At 40.4% G+C, this 13,706-nt stretch overlaps 1 protein-coding gene across 6 annotated transcripts in view; it reads right to left on the bottom strand.

The window, feature by feature from the left end:
• GRIA2 (glutamate ionotropic receptor AMPA type subunit 2) overlaps positions 1-13,706 on the bottom strand; it is a 657,071-nt gene that overhangs the window by 55,268 nt on the left and 588,097 nt on the right. The gene's annotated exons all lie outside the window — the stretch shown is intronic.

Below are 13,706 nucleotides of genomic sequence, written 5' to 3'. Positions count from 1 at the left end.
GTACCTGCTAGGCGGAGTCATGTTGGCAGGCGTTTATCTGAGTTCCTGGTAAGTCTACCACAGGTCGACAGGAACCAATGAAAGTTATGCAGGATTGTGGTTGATACAGTCAAAGCACCAGTTGCTTTGATACTGGTTGCCTTTGATGTGCAGTCAGGACTATGTGAGAGATTTTGAGTCAGATAGCAGTCTGTCACTTGCCACTGTCACACCAGGTTCAAGTCTCTGGATATCAATCAATCAATCAATCAATCAATCAATCAATATTATCTTTATTCAGATAAAATCATATCCGTAAAAGAGGTGAGCACATGCAATAAATAAATACATATGCAATCATAAAATTATTAAAAACAGACACATGATTCTTCAATACAGTGCAAACTATAAAGTGCAATTAAACAGTGTTCATTTAGATGCGGGCTCTAATCTCAATATACAGAAACTTGCCCACGTGAATTATTAGTTCATCCTCGTCCAGTGTGAGGAGGGTATTGTAGGCACCTCTATAATCAATATATAATCTTTTTCTTTTTTAAACGGGAACAGGAATGATTTAATATATTGTGCATAGAACTTATAAAAAATAATAAATGTAGTTTGGTTTGGCCCTAATTCTCATTAAATTGGGCAAGAAATAAAATCAAGATTTGCTTGAAAGCCCAGGGGGAAGCATAGTAGATACTTAACAGTGCCAGCTCTTAGGCCAAACAGGAGGCCGCACTCCCATCGACCCATAGGTTTGGTCAGGTAGCTGGGCAAGTATTGATCATTCTCTATATTCAGGTATGCAACCATGCTAGATTTACTGGACTCCGTGGGCAATATATCCTCATTATAGCACCTATACAGGGCTGCCCGCAACTTTTTTTTATTTACAGTGTCTAGGTCATTGGGGTTGTCAATGATATTTCCATAACTAATCCTGCATAAACTGGATCTTACCTCTGCTAGCCATGGAATTTCCATACCTTTCTCACTTTTAAGCGAGTTCACTATGATATCTCTAGTAAGTGACGCTGCCTTCTTTTTCCATATGGTTAATCAGAATAAAGCAGGGCACGCTCTAATTTAATCTTCGATATAATGTAGCTTTAGTTCAGTAAAGCACACAAATTGAGAAGAATAGATTGAAGTGCAGAACCTATTCTCCTCATGCTGAATGTTATGACATTTAGCAATACCCCAAACCTCTGCACCATAGGTTGCAGTCGGTGTACACTGAGTTTAAGTTTTTTTTTTTTTTTTAAATAAGTAAAATACCTCCCGCTCCTCGGGCAAGCTAAGTACTGTGTTAACTGACCTAGAAAATGTAGTCCTTCAATATGGGGTATGGTCTGTCCACAGACCGTTAGTCGTAAAAACCAAACCCAAATAGGAAAAAGTGCTTGTGCTTAGTAAACTCTGATCGCCGAGATGGAGGCCATTCAACCCATGTTTCCTTTGTCCACAGGCCATTATAAAAGATTTTTTTAAATTAGTAAATAAATCTAAAGAGGCCATAAAATCAATAAAACCTCATACTAGAAGGTGGAGGGCTTAAGGAGTGTGGCCCATTAGGACCGCAACATCAGCATATAATAGAGATGGGAGTATAAACCCGTTAATCATTGTAACATCATTAGTGAACATCACTAAAAACGTGTGTAAATTATTAATGTATAAAATAAAGGGTAATGGGGCCAACCTTGCCATGCCCCCCTAAAAACACCAATATCATTGGAAACTTTCCCTTGTGTATTGATTCTAAATCTAGCTTTCATATTTAGATTTAAATAGGCAAAAAATTGCACTACTGTCTCCTCCATTCAAGTTTCCAGCAAGACAGAACATAACCACGATCGGTTAACAAAATCTAATACAAAGGTCAACTTCATAAACGGCAGGTATATTGGTGAGCACTGGGCGATTGTGCATTTCCTGATTATCAAATTTAAATTAAGGCACTGTTCTATTGTGCCCACCTTATTTCTAAAACCCAATTGGCAGGGGTGCAGAATAGAGTTCTCTTCTGCCCAATCTTTCATCTTATTGTATAGAACCCTACTCTGTATTTTTAATGTTGTATCTATGAGGCACAACGGGCCTGTAGCAACTCGGTTGAGAAAGATCACCCTTTTTAAAAATTGAATAGATAATAGAAGTCGACCATGAGCTTGGCAACATGGAGTTGGCTAGATTGTTAAAACATTAAGGAGGAGGGGGACCCATATATCAGGGTTATGTTTATTGAGATCTAATGGCACCTCATCTTATCCTGGGGCCTTACTGCTAATGCTCTGAGTTATAGCTTCCTCCACTTCAAAAAGAGATATTGCAACTTCCTTAGGGTTTGGCAGCTCTAGCATTTCTTTATCGTGCAGCCGGGGCAGTATATATTGCTGAGAAATGTGCATCACAGGCCTCACTGGTTACATTACAACTTATCAGTGAAAGAACTTAGCCCACCACCCGCATTTCTTTTATGGCAGTCCAAAAAAGGTTGCATTCTTTAGGCACGCAGTATTGGCAAGCGAATCCTATTGGTAAATCAATATCTCTTTCCTCCTTCATGAAATCACCAACTTATATTTTTTCCTTAACATTTGTACTGTCTGCAGACACCTTGGGTTCGCCACAAGGGCCCTAGGAAACTGTTGGTTTACTACTAAGCATTCATAATTAAACCATCTTAGAGTGAGAGATAAGGAGCGGATAGGTTTCATTGGTTCAGTCCTGATGATCAACCAGAAATTAGAGAATGCAATACCCACATCAGGATTAGTTCAACCACTGTCAAACAAACATCAAAGAGTGCAAGGTTCTCCCTTACCACTTTGTTGAATAATTGCTCAGGGTCAACCCCTCACCACTCTAATCTAACATTATATGTAGAAGATTCCAAGTTCCTTGCACCACACTCTATTTTGTATGCAGGCTTATGCGACAATTTAAAAGCCACATCTATTGAGTTATGGTCACCATATAGTGTCGCGACAACTTTGACATACAATATAAAATCCTCTATATTAGGAGAGTTAAAAATACAATCAATTGTTTTGTCACAGCCCCTTCCTCTAAACGTCGGGAGCAATATATCATTAGTAACAGTGGCGGCGATATCCATAACATTACTCAAATTATGGGTTATCAAATGTGCCAACAACTCTACACCCCTGTTACAATCTGGTGCTCTGCTAGAATTAATAAAACGAGAATCCATTCAGGCCAATTTAGCATTAAAATCACCACCCAGACAAATACTTACTGTATTATCAAAATCTTTTGAATTTCTTAGGGCATTAATATAATTACAAAGATTAATAAAACTAGTAGTAGGTTTGTTATAGAAATCATTGTTATAAAAATTAAGCAGATAAAGTGACATGCCTCTTTTATATATTAAAACTTTGGAATTGTCATTTTGGGTAGGTATGATCTTGGTACAGCCCCCTGCAGTAACGTTCACTCATATTGCTAATCCACCAATGGGTCGGCCCGTTTTGGGTGCTGAGGCAAGAAAGTTGTAACACTCAAACTCTTCAAGATGGATATTTATATTGGCCCCAGGTTTCCTGAAATATTAAGATGTCATATTGCCTAATTATCTGAAGCCAATCATCTAAAATTATCTTTGATTGTAGGCCAGCCACATTCCAGCTTAATATTTTAATAACCTGGCTGTCATGTACCAGAACCCCTGCTGTGACCTTCAAAGGATGCCCCAGAGTTGCATGTGATAAATATGCAGATAGTAAATCACCCCCCCCCCATCCACAGTTGGACCCAGTCAATCCTGGGCTTCAAGGTCGTTTAATGCTGTGAACCTATTCTGGTTGGCTAGATAGGATGTTCCAGACAGAATACATCTAGGGGATGGTTTATAGAAATATCTCAGTGGAAGGGACCAGATTTGGGTATATCTTCCAGCAGGGATTTCCTGACGGTTCAATAACGCCCTGACTATAGCAGGTCTGCTGAAGTTAATCACAACACAATCACCTTCAATGATTTTAGGCGAGTCGCCCACCCATCTTACTCTCCATACCATTAATATTTCGTTCATTTTTAGGGAGCAGTAAGGGGACCTCCTAAGGGATGGTGATTTAAATTAGCAACACAATCTTTGGGTGCAACAGTTGTCAAGTGGCTCCCTCCTGCCTTGGCATCAGAAGTAGTCATGTTAACAGCCTCTACATGATCGCAGAGTCTATTCATTAGAGTTTTCAAGTTAGTCGGGAGGTCCAACAATGTATTATGCTTTTTGTCTAATAAGTCGCCAACATAGGAACATTAAGCGATGTTAATAAACTGCTCTACATCAGGTAGCACAGGATTGAGTAATGATGACATTCAAAAATGTGGTCATTGGGTCAGAGTTCGATGCTGGGTGTATCCAGGAAGTCAACTCACTTCGTGACGTGCCCGTGCGTGGGGATTGTTTCCTATTGGTACAGGTGGGCCATCCAATCAATCAATCAATCAATCAATCAATCAGGGGAATTGTAAGCACACTACTCACCCGTGGGGGTCTTAAGGCGCTGGGTGTAAGCCGCTCCGTTCAGTCCTAGTGCCCTTTTGCGTTTTGCCGCACCAACCACAGACACAAAAGGGGCTGCCATAATGTGTTGGGTCAGCGGGAAACCACATTCAAGGACAGACCCATCAATGTAAGAGACAACACTAGGAGCAATAACAGTGTGCAGAGGGGCATTACCATCATCTCCTGGGGTTGGTGTAGGACCACAGCCCGGCTCAATAGGTAATGCCTTACATCCCAGAGACAATCTACGCTCTGTGAGCTCTATCTCTCTGGATACTATATTAACCACCCTCACCAGCATACTGTCAATGGTAACAGAGGGCCGCACAGTACTATTAGAGGTTGTGGTTGAAGCTAATGGGCCAGTTATTTTCCTTCATAGTTACTTCACGCAGCAGAAGGGAAATTTCACCTTTACTCGTTGCTGCAGGTTCGACTTAAGTCAAAGTGGGAGGGCCCAGCCCAGTCTCTGCCGGCCACTAATGGGCACAGATGGGCGCGCTATTGATCCGGTCTTCACCCGGGCATGCGAACCAGCCAATTTGTTCAGCAACTCCGGGCGCAGGTGTGACAGCATCAGCAAGTGGCGGCTGCCGTGATTCCTCCTGGGGCATGTAGTCTGCCCCCAATGAAGACCCAAGCAGCAAGGCGTCCCACAATGCAGGAGAACACCAGCCGATATATATTCTACGCCACCGGGCGTGGACGTGACTGCGTCAGCAAGCGGCTGCTGCCGCAATTCCTCATGGGGCGTGTAGTCTGCTCCCAACAAACACCCAAGCAGCAAGGATTCCTGCGGTGGGGAAGCCCACCAGCCACTTTTTCAGCATCTCCGGGCGCGGGCTTTAATGGCGTCAAAAGTTGCTGCTGCCACAATTCCTCCTAGGGTGGATAGTCTGCCCCCAAGAAACACCCAAGCAGCAAGGCGTCCCCTGGATATTCGGGTGAGGGAGCACAGCAGCACTTAAACTTCCACAGTTTTATCACTGTATGTCAAAGCAGTGAATATTCAGATTTCTGATCTTATGTTCATGAGAATGGCTTCATCTGGAAATCATACACAACCCTCTCATAAAAGCTGATACTGAGGATTCACCCACATATAACATTAAGTTGGTCATTTAGAGGTTGAGAGAAACATGCTAAAACGTGGTGGATAACATCTTTCTTACATCTCGTTAATCTACATCATTTACAGGTTGGGGGCCACAGTGCATCAGATATTGAAGCTGCCACTGAATCCACTTTTGGAAAACCCATACTACGTGGCATTTGCAAGCATTCGACACTTCAAAACTATGTTCACCTTGTTTCTTCTGCCTGGACAGCTGTGCAAAGCACAGCACGCATATCATGTCAGTCCCAAAATGAAAAAATATCAATGTCCAATAGGCGATGAGAGAAACCTTCCAGGACTTCAGGTATACTGATTTCACCTTTTCTAACTACAAACCCCACTTTGGATGTCTGTCTTTAGAAAATAGAAACATGTTAACCAATATGGCATGACTCCATGGATTGGCCATGAAATGAGGAACTGACAAGCATTGACAGTAACAGAGATTATGAACCATTTATAGAACAATCAATGGAGTGAGTTCCTAAGCACAGGAGGAAATGTATTCTTCCACCTTTAAAAGCTTCCCCATAGGTTTTCTATGCATAAAAGGACATAATATTAAATAAGCAGGGAGAAATGATGAAATCTTCCAGTCCATGTTTCTTATTAAAATAAATTCTATAGAAGAATAATGCATTTTACAGATGGTTCTAGCTTATTATATGTTCTCCATCCTGGTGGGCCTTGAGGATGATATTGCAAGCGGTTCAGCAGACTAAATGGTAGATACGGTCTTAATAATAAAAATATATAGTGCTGAACCCCTTGTGTATTTAAAATGGTAGATTCGGTCTTATGCAATAACTATAGAGATTTTGACTTAGCTTTTTTAAGTGCATATATAGCCAAATCTCGGGCAAAGGATTGTCAAACTTTGTCAACAGGACAATTTCACTGAATAACTGTAAAATGGAATCACAAGCTCCGTTTTTGGCAACTGCACCGTTTTATAGACTTTGTTCTGCAACTTTGGATACTGGAGCTTGTATGCCTGCTAAGACCAAGGTTTGGACAAAGTGTTTGAATACAGGTTGACTTCAAAAAGTTGGCATCCGCTGCCTCAGTCTCCTTGGTGAACGATTGTTCAATCCTCAGCTGGACAACAGGAGGATTTATAAGGCTTTCATGTAGAATAAGTATGTACTCTCTTTTACAGAGAATTCTAAAAACAACCTCTTTTTTAAGAGCAATAGAATGGAGACACTGTAGACATTCCTTTCATATTAGTACTCCATACAAAATGAATGGGCTTAGTTTCCGATGCCATGGTTCCAATTGTGGTCCTTTGAGAAGGGAAGTAGGATTATTTGTGTTCTGCTTCATTAGGGTTAGACCATTTCAGACATTTGAGTACCAAAGAGGAGGCGTTCCATAATAAAGTTGGCATCAACTTATCACATTTGCGGTGTACTATCAATGACCAGACCACTAATCATGTAAACAATATTCCCATGGAAGGCCATGTGGAGGTGCAAATAAGTACATAACACATTTATTGCGTAGGTGTCACATGCAACTGTATGCTTGATCAACAAGAATGCACTATACACACAAAAACGGTTGTGAATTCAGCAAGACTTCTATCATTTTATGATGGTCCTAAAGAGGCACCTGAAGACCTCACAGAATGTTATAATGAAAAGGGAAATTGTAATGTGCCCCTGTAAAATCAAGTAAAAGAGGTCCTTTCTGGAATGTTGTTTGCAAAAAATGCCTTTGGGGTTCTAGCTGACCCCAATCTACAAAAGTGGGAAACATTTTCTGGATATGATGCATGTCAGCATGGATATGCTCATCAAAAGAATATCCATCCAATTTGTTTATTGGCTTTGTTATGTCCCTGAAACTAGGGGATGCAAATCTCTTTATTATTTTGCACTTTCAGTTTGAGGTTCTCATCTGAAAACTGAAGCTTGCTCCCATGAGGGGCACAAAGATTCAGGAGCTGGTGGTGGAGATCCATCACAATATATGTTTTGTAGTTGATACAGAGTCCTGGAGCTTTGTGACTTCTCAGAAGCCATGCTCTGTTATACAGCACGATGAAATTGGGTCATTATTCATAATCAGAATGCCCAGATGTTGACTTGCACAAACATTAGATTTTTGGGTCAGGTTTTTGATCAGGTTCATGAGAATGTCCTCACCACGTTCCCACTCACAGAAGTAGTGGAGTCATTTCTCAGAATTGGTGACTCTCTATTCAGTCTCTCTGTGATCTTGACTTCACTTCCAAGGAGACATGGTATGTTTGGATATATCTTTATCCTCAATTTGGAGGGATGGATGTTAACATGGCTTCCTTTTGGTTCTCTCCTTTTTGGGGCAGCATGTCTATCCGTCACCCCTTGGGAGAGCTTCATCTGGTGCTTCTGAATTGGCACTTCCTGGTTTGGTTGAAATCTTAGTTTCATAGGTTCAGCACACAGATTCTAAGGTGAAGTGTTTCTAATAGAGATACATCTGTTTCATTTTGTGTAGTGTGTACCAACACCAGTAGTCCTGACTATGGACACATCAGGTATTGGTTGAGGAGCAAGCCCAGGGGTTATCTTGATTCATACAATATGTGTGGCAGCAGCAGATAATAAAATGGGAGGAGCCTCCCTAATTCCTTTTAGCTTTCAAAGCATCTGTAGCCACCGTTGTTGGTATTAAAGTGGTGCTATGACTAGCCGCATAAGAACAAAGACATTTACATTTTCAGGGGTAGTCTTTCTCGGAGTAGAGACAGTCTTTCAGACAGGATTAGGGATACCGGTGCATATGGCATTATTTTCTGGGGTGGACAGTGTGGTGGTGAAGAGATAAGCTTTATACTTTCTTTCTTCCTACTTTGACAGGGAAGTTCTAGAAATTAATCCAGGAGCACCAGAGCTAAACCTGGACATCATCATCTCCCTGACAGACACATATATCCTAGAATTTTACTAAGAATACCTTTCAGTGGATACCCTTGTCTGATTTTGACTACTTGGACTACTATATGGATTCTTTCTTCCCCCCCCCCCAGTCATTGGTTTCTCTCTCATGCCAGGAAGGGGAAGGCTGTTGTATTAGCTTTAATGCTGTGCTTGACAAATAGGACCTGGTTCCATCTGGTCTGACAGAAGGTGGCGCACCAATAGTCGATCATTCAGTTCACTCTCTCACACTCTACCTTCCTTCCTTCTCTCTCATGCTTTACACAAAGTTTCACTTACTGATGTTGTAGCTGAAAGGCAAATGTTGAAGCACCGGGGTCATCCTCAAAGAACAACATTGGCATTGTAGGTGTTTTGCTACAGATCTTTTTGGCAAGCGTCTCTTCACCACTTTAAGCCTTATCACAGTGTTGCTGTAAGGAAATTCTTTTTTGGACTGCAAGGGCCAATGGGTGCTACAAATAGCATCAGCGTAGTGCTGGTGACCATGACTCTATGGATTCACTACAAAACTCCCTGGAACTTATGGTAGTTTGGGATTTTCACTAAGTTTTGATTGTGACTGCAGTGAACTCCATAGGAGCCTTAATGTAACAGATCATGGGCTGGCTTACATGCTGTGTGCAAATCTTTCAACAAAACAGAAATTTAATTGGTCTCAGTTTTGGCACTACATTTCATATGGTGTGTTTAAACGCTGATTTAGGACTCAATTATAAGAGTCTTAGTCCTGGATTTATAATTATTATTCAAAATCCAATTCTCTGAGGAGTAGAATTTATTGGATGTGAAAATGATCGCCTATAATGAGTTAAACCTTTCAAAATGGAGCATAGCATGTCATTTTTCCTCCACTTTCAACCAGAATCCTCATGTCTTGATATTTCCTGGGCATATTCCCTCAGTAAACATTGTCAAGTTTATACCGCTAATATACAAATAGGGGTCTGTGCAGAGGTCGAATATATCTAGCCCACTTTTAATAAAAGCCTAAGAAGCAAGGGCATTTTGTGCAAACAGTTTGTGCACTAACAGCTTTTCGTAATTAGTTTCATCACTTTAGTTTGAAATTCGTTAAACAGTCACATTAAAGCATACAAGCCTTTCATGCTAAAGTACAACTATTTTTTAGATATTAAAGTGGCAAAACTCGGTCTGGCTTTCGCACCAGACAAGATGGCGGCAGATCCTTGAGCTCCAGAGCGATGCAGAGCCTCTTCACTGAAGAAAGCTGTTTCCAGCTTGCACACATCCCATTTGACATGCCTCCAGATCCTCGTTAATCTCTGCAACATGCACATCTTGTGGGTGCACATTAAGAAGCCCCCTTTATGCTGTGGTGCCGCGGCGGTGAATTCACTGGTCTACGAGTGGCCACCATTTTGTCAGGGCACGACGCATGGCACTTATGCGCTCAAGCTTCATTGGAAGAAAAGCCGCTTTGCAGGATCTATGCAACTATTTCAGCATGCCCTAGGGCTTTTCTAAACTGCTTGTTTAATTAAACCTTGCAGTAGCTTGCCTTTACCCAGCTCTGCAGTGGTAATTTATGATAACTCGCAAGTGGCTGCCATTTTGTCAGCGCACCACTTGCACTGCAGATTTGATGCATTTACATACTTTCCTCACACTGAATGCATTTAGAAATGGACAATACCTCACAAAGATTGCAATCTTAGTGTAAATGTCCATCTTCAAGCTGTTTTTATTACCAAACAAAAGGCTGTAAATCTCTTCTGCCTCTCCTGGCCCATTTGCTTCACAGATAACTTTGCATTTGCGGTCCAGAACTTTGGGCAATTCATCTCAGCACTGTTATGGGGTCTGTCTGAAACTTGATGATGCAAATCTTTCCATTTACATATCGGGCCCAGACGTTAATTTACCACCATTTCCGTACTGCTCTCTGCTTTTTATGATTGCTGCCCTGCATTCTACTGCCTCATACTCTGCTTAAGTCATTACTTCTTCCTTACAGGCAGGATAAAATAATTCCAGAAAGTTCCTCATCATACTATTCAAAGCATTAAGGTGGTCAGAAATCTTTGAGTTGCTAATCAACACCTCAAGCACAGAGTCTAAAAGGGCGGAGAATGATCCCCCATCATCGATCATGTTCTCCCATAATGCAATTTTAGATACCATCCTGGATGAGTTGGGGAGCTTAAAACCTTTCATATGTGGTACTAATGAAAGACTTGAGCTAATTGAGGACCGCTGGATTGTTATGGAGGGTAAAATGGTCAAAATGGAGCAATGTGCTAGCAGTCTTCAAGATGTGACCACCAAAATTCCTTTTCTTGAACAAGAAATTCTAAAACGTAAACTGTATACAGAGGATCTCGAAAACACGAATAGATGGGGCAACCATTACTAACATAGATTACCAGAAGCCCTCGAGGGTCCCAACCTTCTTGGATTCCTGAAGAAATTTCTCCCAGATCTTCTTGGCCTTCAGATTCCTCCTCCTCTTAACATTCAACAAGCACACTGCCTTGTCATCCTCATCCTCAAACCCAGAAAAACCATAATGCAATCTCTGGAACTCATGTATCTTTTACGTGTCATGAAAGTAGCCAAAGAAAAACATCCTCGAATATAGTCCAGCCACAACATTTTCTAATGCCAGAAGAAAGGAGTTCCTTGCCCTGCGACCTCAAATGAGACAGTTCAATATCCGCTATGGCATTCTTCATCCTTGTTTATGCATAACTATTTATGAAGGCACCTCATATTATTTTGATGATCATGCTAAATAAAAAAAAATGTTTACTCAAACTATTTCACCTCATAATATGGACACTAATGTTCAACAGTCCTAAGAATTTTGTTTCCGCCTGTTTTCTGTTTCTTCCTCAATCTCTTCAATATATTGCTTTTTCAACATAATTTACCTATCTTCTCTCTGCTGTTGTTCTTGTTCTGGTGCTGACATGTCCCATGCTACTTTTTCATGCTCTTCCAGCTGCGGTCCGTGCAGGTAACAGCGGTGGGGGCAGGTAAGGGAGGATTTTGAGGGCTGATGCTGAGGGAAATTAATTATTTATTTAACTTTCCCTCGCATAGTCCCTCGAAATCCTCCCTTACCTGGCCGCACCGCCCCACCACTGTTACCTGCACGGACCACGGCTGTGCTCTTCTTTTAACATTTGGATTTCTATCCATGATCTGCCTCTTCTTTCTTTTAGTTAAGATTTCTTTCTCTTTCTGACCTATTCTTCTTTTTATTGTGATTATATGAGTAGGTGTATGTTTTCTAATATTATTATGCTTGTATTACTCGTGTATATTGTTATTTTTAATAATTGTGTCATTTTGTCTCCCTTTCCATTTTTGCTGCTTGTCATCCAGGTTCCTGTTCCCCTATCCTTATTCCCCAATATGTCTAACACTGTCTCGTGGAACGTCCATAGTTGGTGACATCCTGTTAAAAGACAAAACGTACTCTCTCATTTGCCAAAACTTAACACACACATTGCCTTTTTACAGGGAACTCATGGTAATGATGTATTGCTTAAATTAAAACACCAATGGGTTGTTCAGGTTTTTTTGCTCTGGCAATTAATCGCAGAGGTGGTGTTGCCATTCTATGTCAAAAATTTCTTAAAGTATAGATCTTATCAACTGACTGTGATACCAATGAACAACGGGTATTGGTTACTGCCACTATTATAACAAATGTGTTTCTCTATTCAATATTTATGGCCCAGTCAAACCTCACCATGATTTCTGGTATAGTATTAAAGTAAAACTTGTGCCTACTGATAATCCCAACATTATTGTAGCAGGTGATTGGTTGGACCCCTTTACGGACAGGAAATCCAAAAGCTCAATTCTGGAAAAATCCGATTAGGCTTTCTAATCAGCCAATATCAATCATTCTTTCTTCGAAGTTTGAAATCTTGCAACCCTGATACATGTAAGTTTATGTTTTTTGTTCCAGTGCACGTCATAGAGAATTGATTATATTTTAGTTACAAAGTCCTTACTCCTTTCTAAAAAATCATCAGTAATTTGTTCCATTTTTATTTCAAGTCATGACCCTGTTTTGTCTTCCTTTGATTTAGCCCTCAATAACTCCAAAAACTGGGCGTTGGAGATTTAATAATTCCCTGCTATTGAATCACAATTTTAGGACAGAAGCTAGTGCTTTTATTAAGGAATTGTTTCAAAATAACCAATCGATTAACACTTCCATTCCTAACAATTGGGATGCTTTTAAATCCTCTTTTCGAGTTAAGACTAGAAAATAAGTTAAATTCCCAATACCTCTCTTTGCTTCAGCAAATTAAAACACTTGAACATACTTACTTCACCTCTAAATCTTCCTCCGTTTAACATGAATTAATTACAGCCAAATCTATTCTCAACAAACGTGTTGCCATTGATGGATGTAACATTTTACTTAAGGTTAAATCTAGATTCCACTGAGGCCAAAATACGGCTGGGAAAATGCTGGCTAATTACTTAAAAACTAAATCAGAGCAGAAAGTTTTGGACTCTTGCATACAGAAGATACCACCCCATCAGAACCTAGTATACAAAAAGTCTTTAATGGTCTTCCCAAACCTCGTTCCCTCTGTAGCACCTTCAAAGAATTAGAAACTGATATTACCCTTTAAGAAATTATAGACACCAGAAATCCTAAAACTAGCTAAGGCTCCTGACCCAGATGGATTTTCTATTTAATTAATTTCTTCCTTTTCATCTTTTTTTTTTTGCTCCAAAATTATTGGAGCTTTTTAATTCTTTTCTTTTGAACTCACAGGCTAGTGCCACTTTTCTGGAAACCTTGAATATTATTATCCCTAAGCCAGATAAAGACACCATCCTTTGTAAGGACTATCAACCTATTTCATTGATTAATTATGAATGCAAAATGTTTGCCAAGGTCCTACCATCTCGCCTAGAAAATGTTGTGCCTCTCCTTGTCAAGCTTGATCAATCTGGTTTCATTAAGAGCAGACCTGCTGCATATGATGCCAGAATGTTCTCTAATATTCTTATAGTAGTCAAGAAACATAATGCCCATCTTGCAGCCCTATCTCTTAATGCTGAAAAAACATTTGCCCACATTAATTGGCAATCTATCTTTACCACTCTACCCTGGTTTCGCTTTGGTCCCAAATGTATTTTATTC

This window comes from Triturus cristatus, chromosome 2_2 (assembly GCF_964204655.1).
Source record: "Triturus cristatus chromosome 2_2, aTriCri1.1, whole genome shotgun sequence".
Lineage (NCBI taxonomy): Eukaryota > Metazoa > Chordata > Amphibia > Caudata > Salamandridae > Triturus > Triturus cristatus.
The sequence above is the reverse complement of the archived record's forward strand: the minus strand, read 5'-3'. Positions and strand labels throughout refer to the sequence as shown.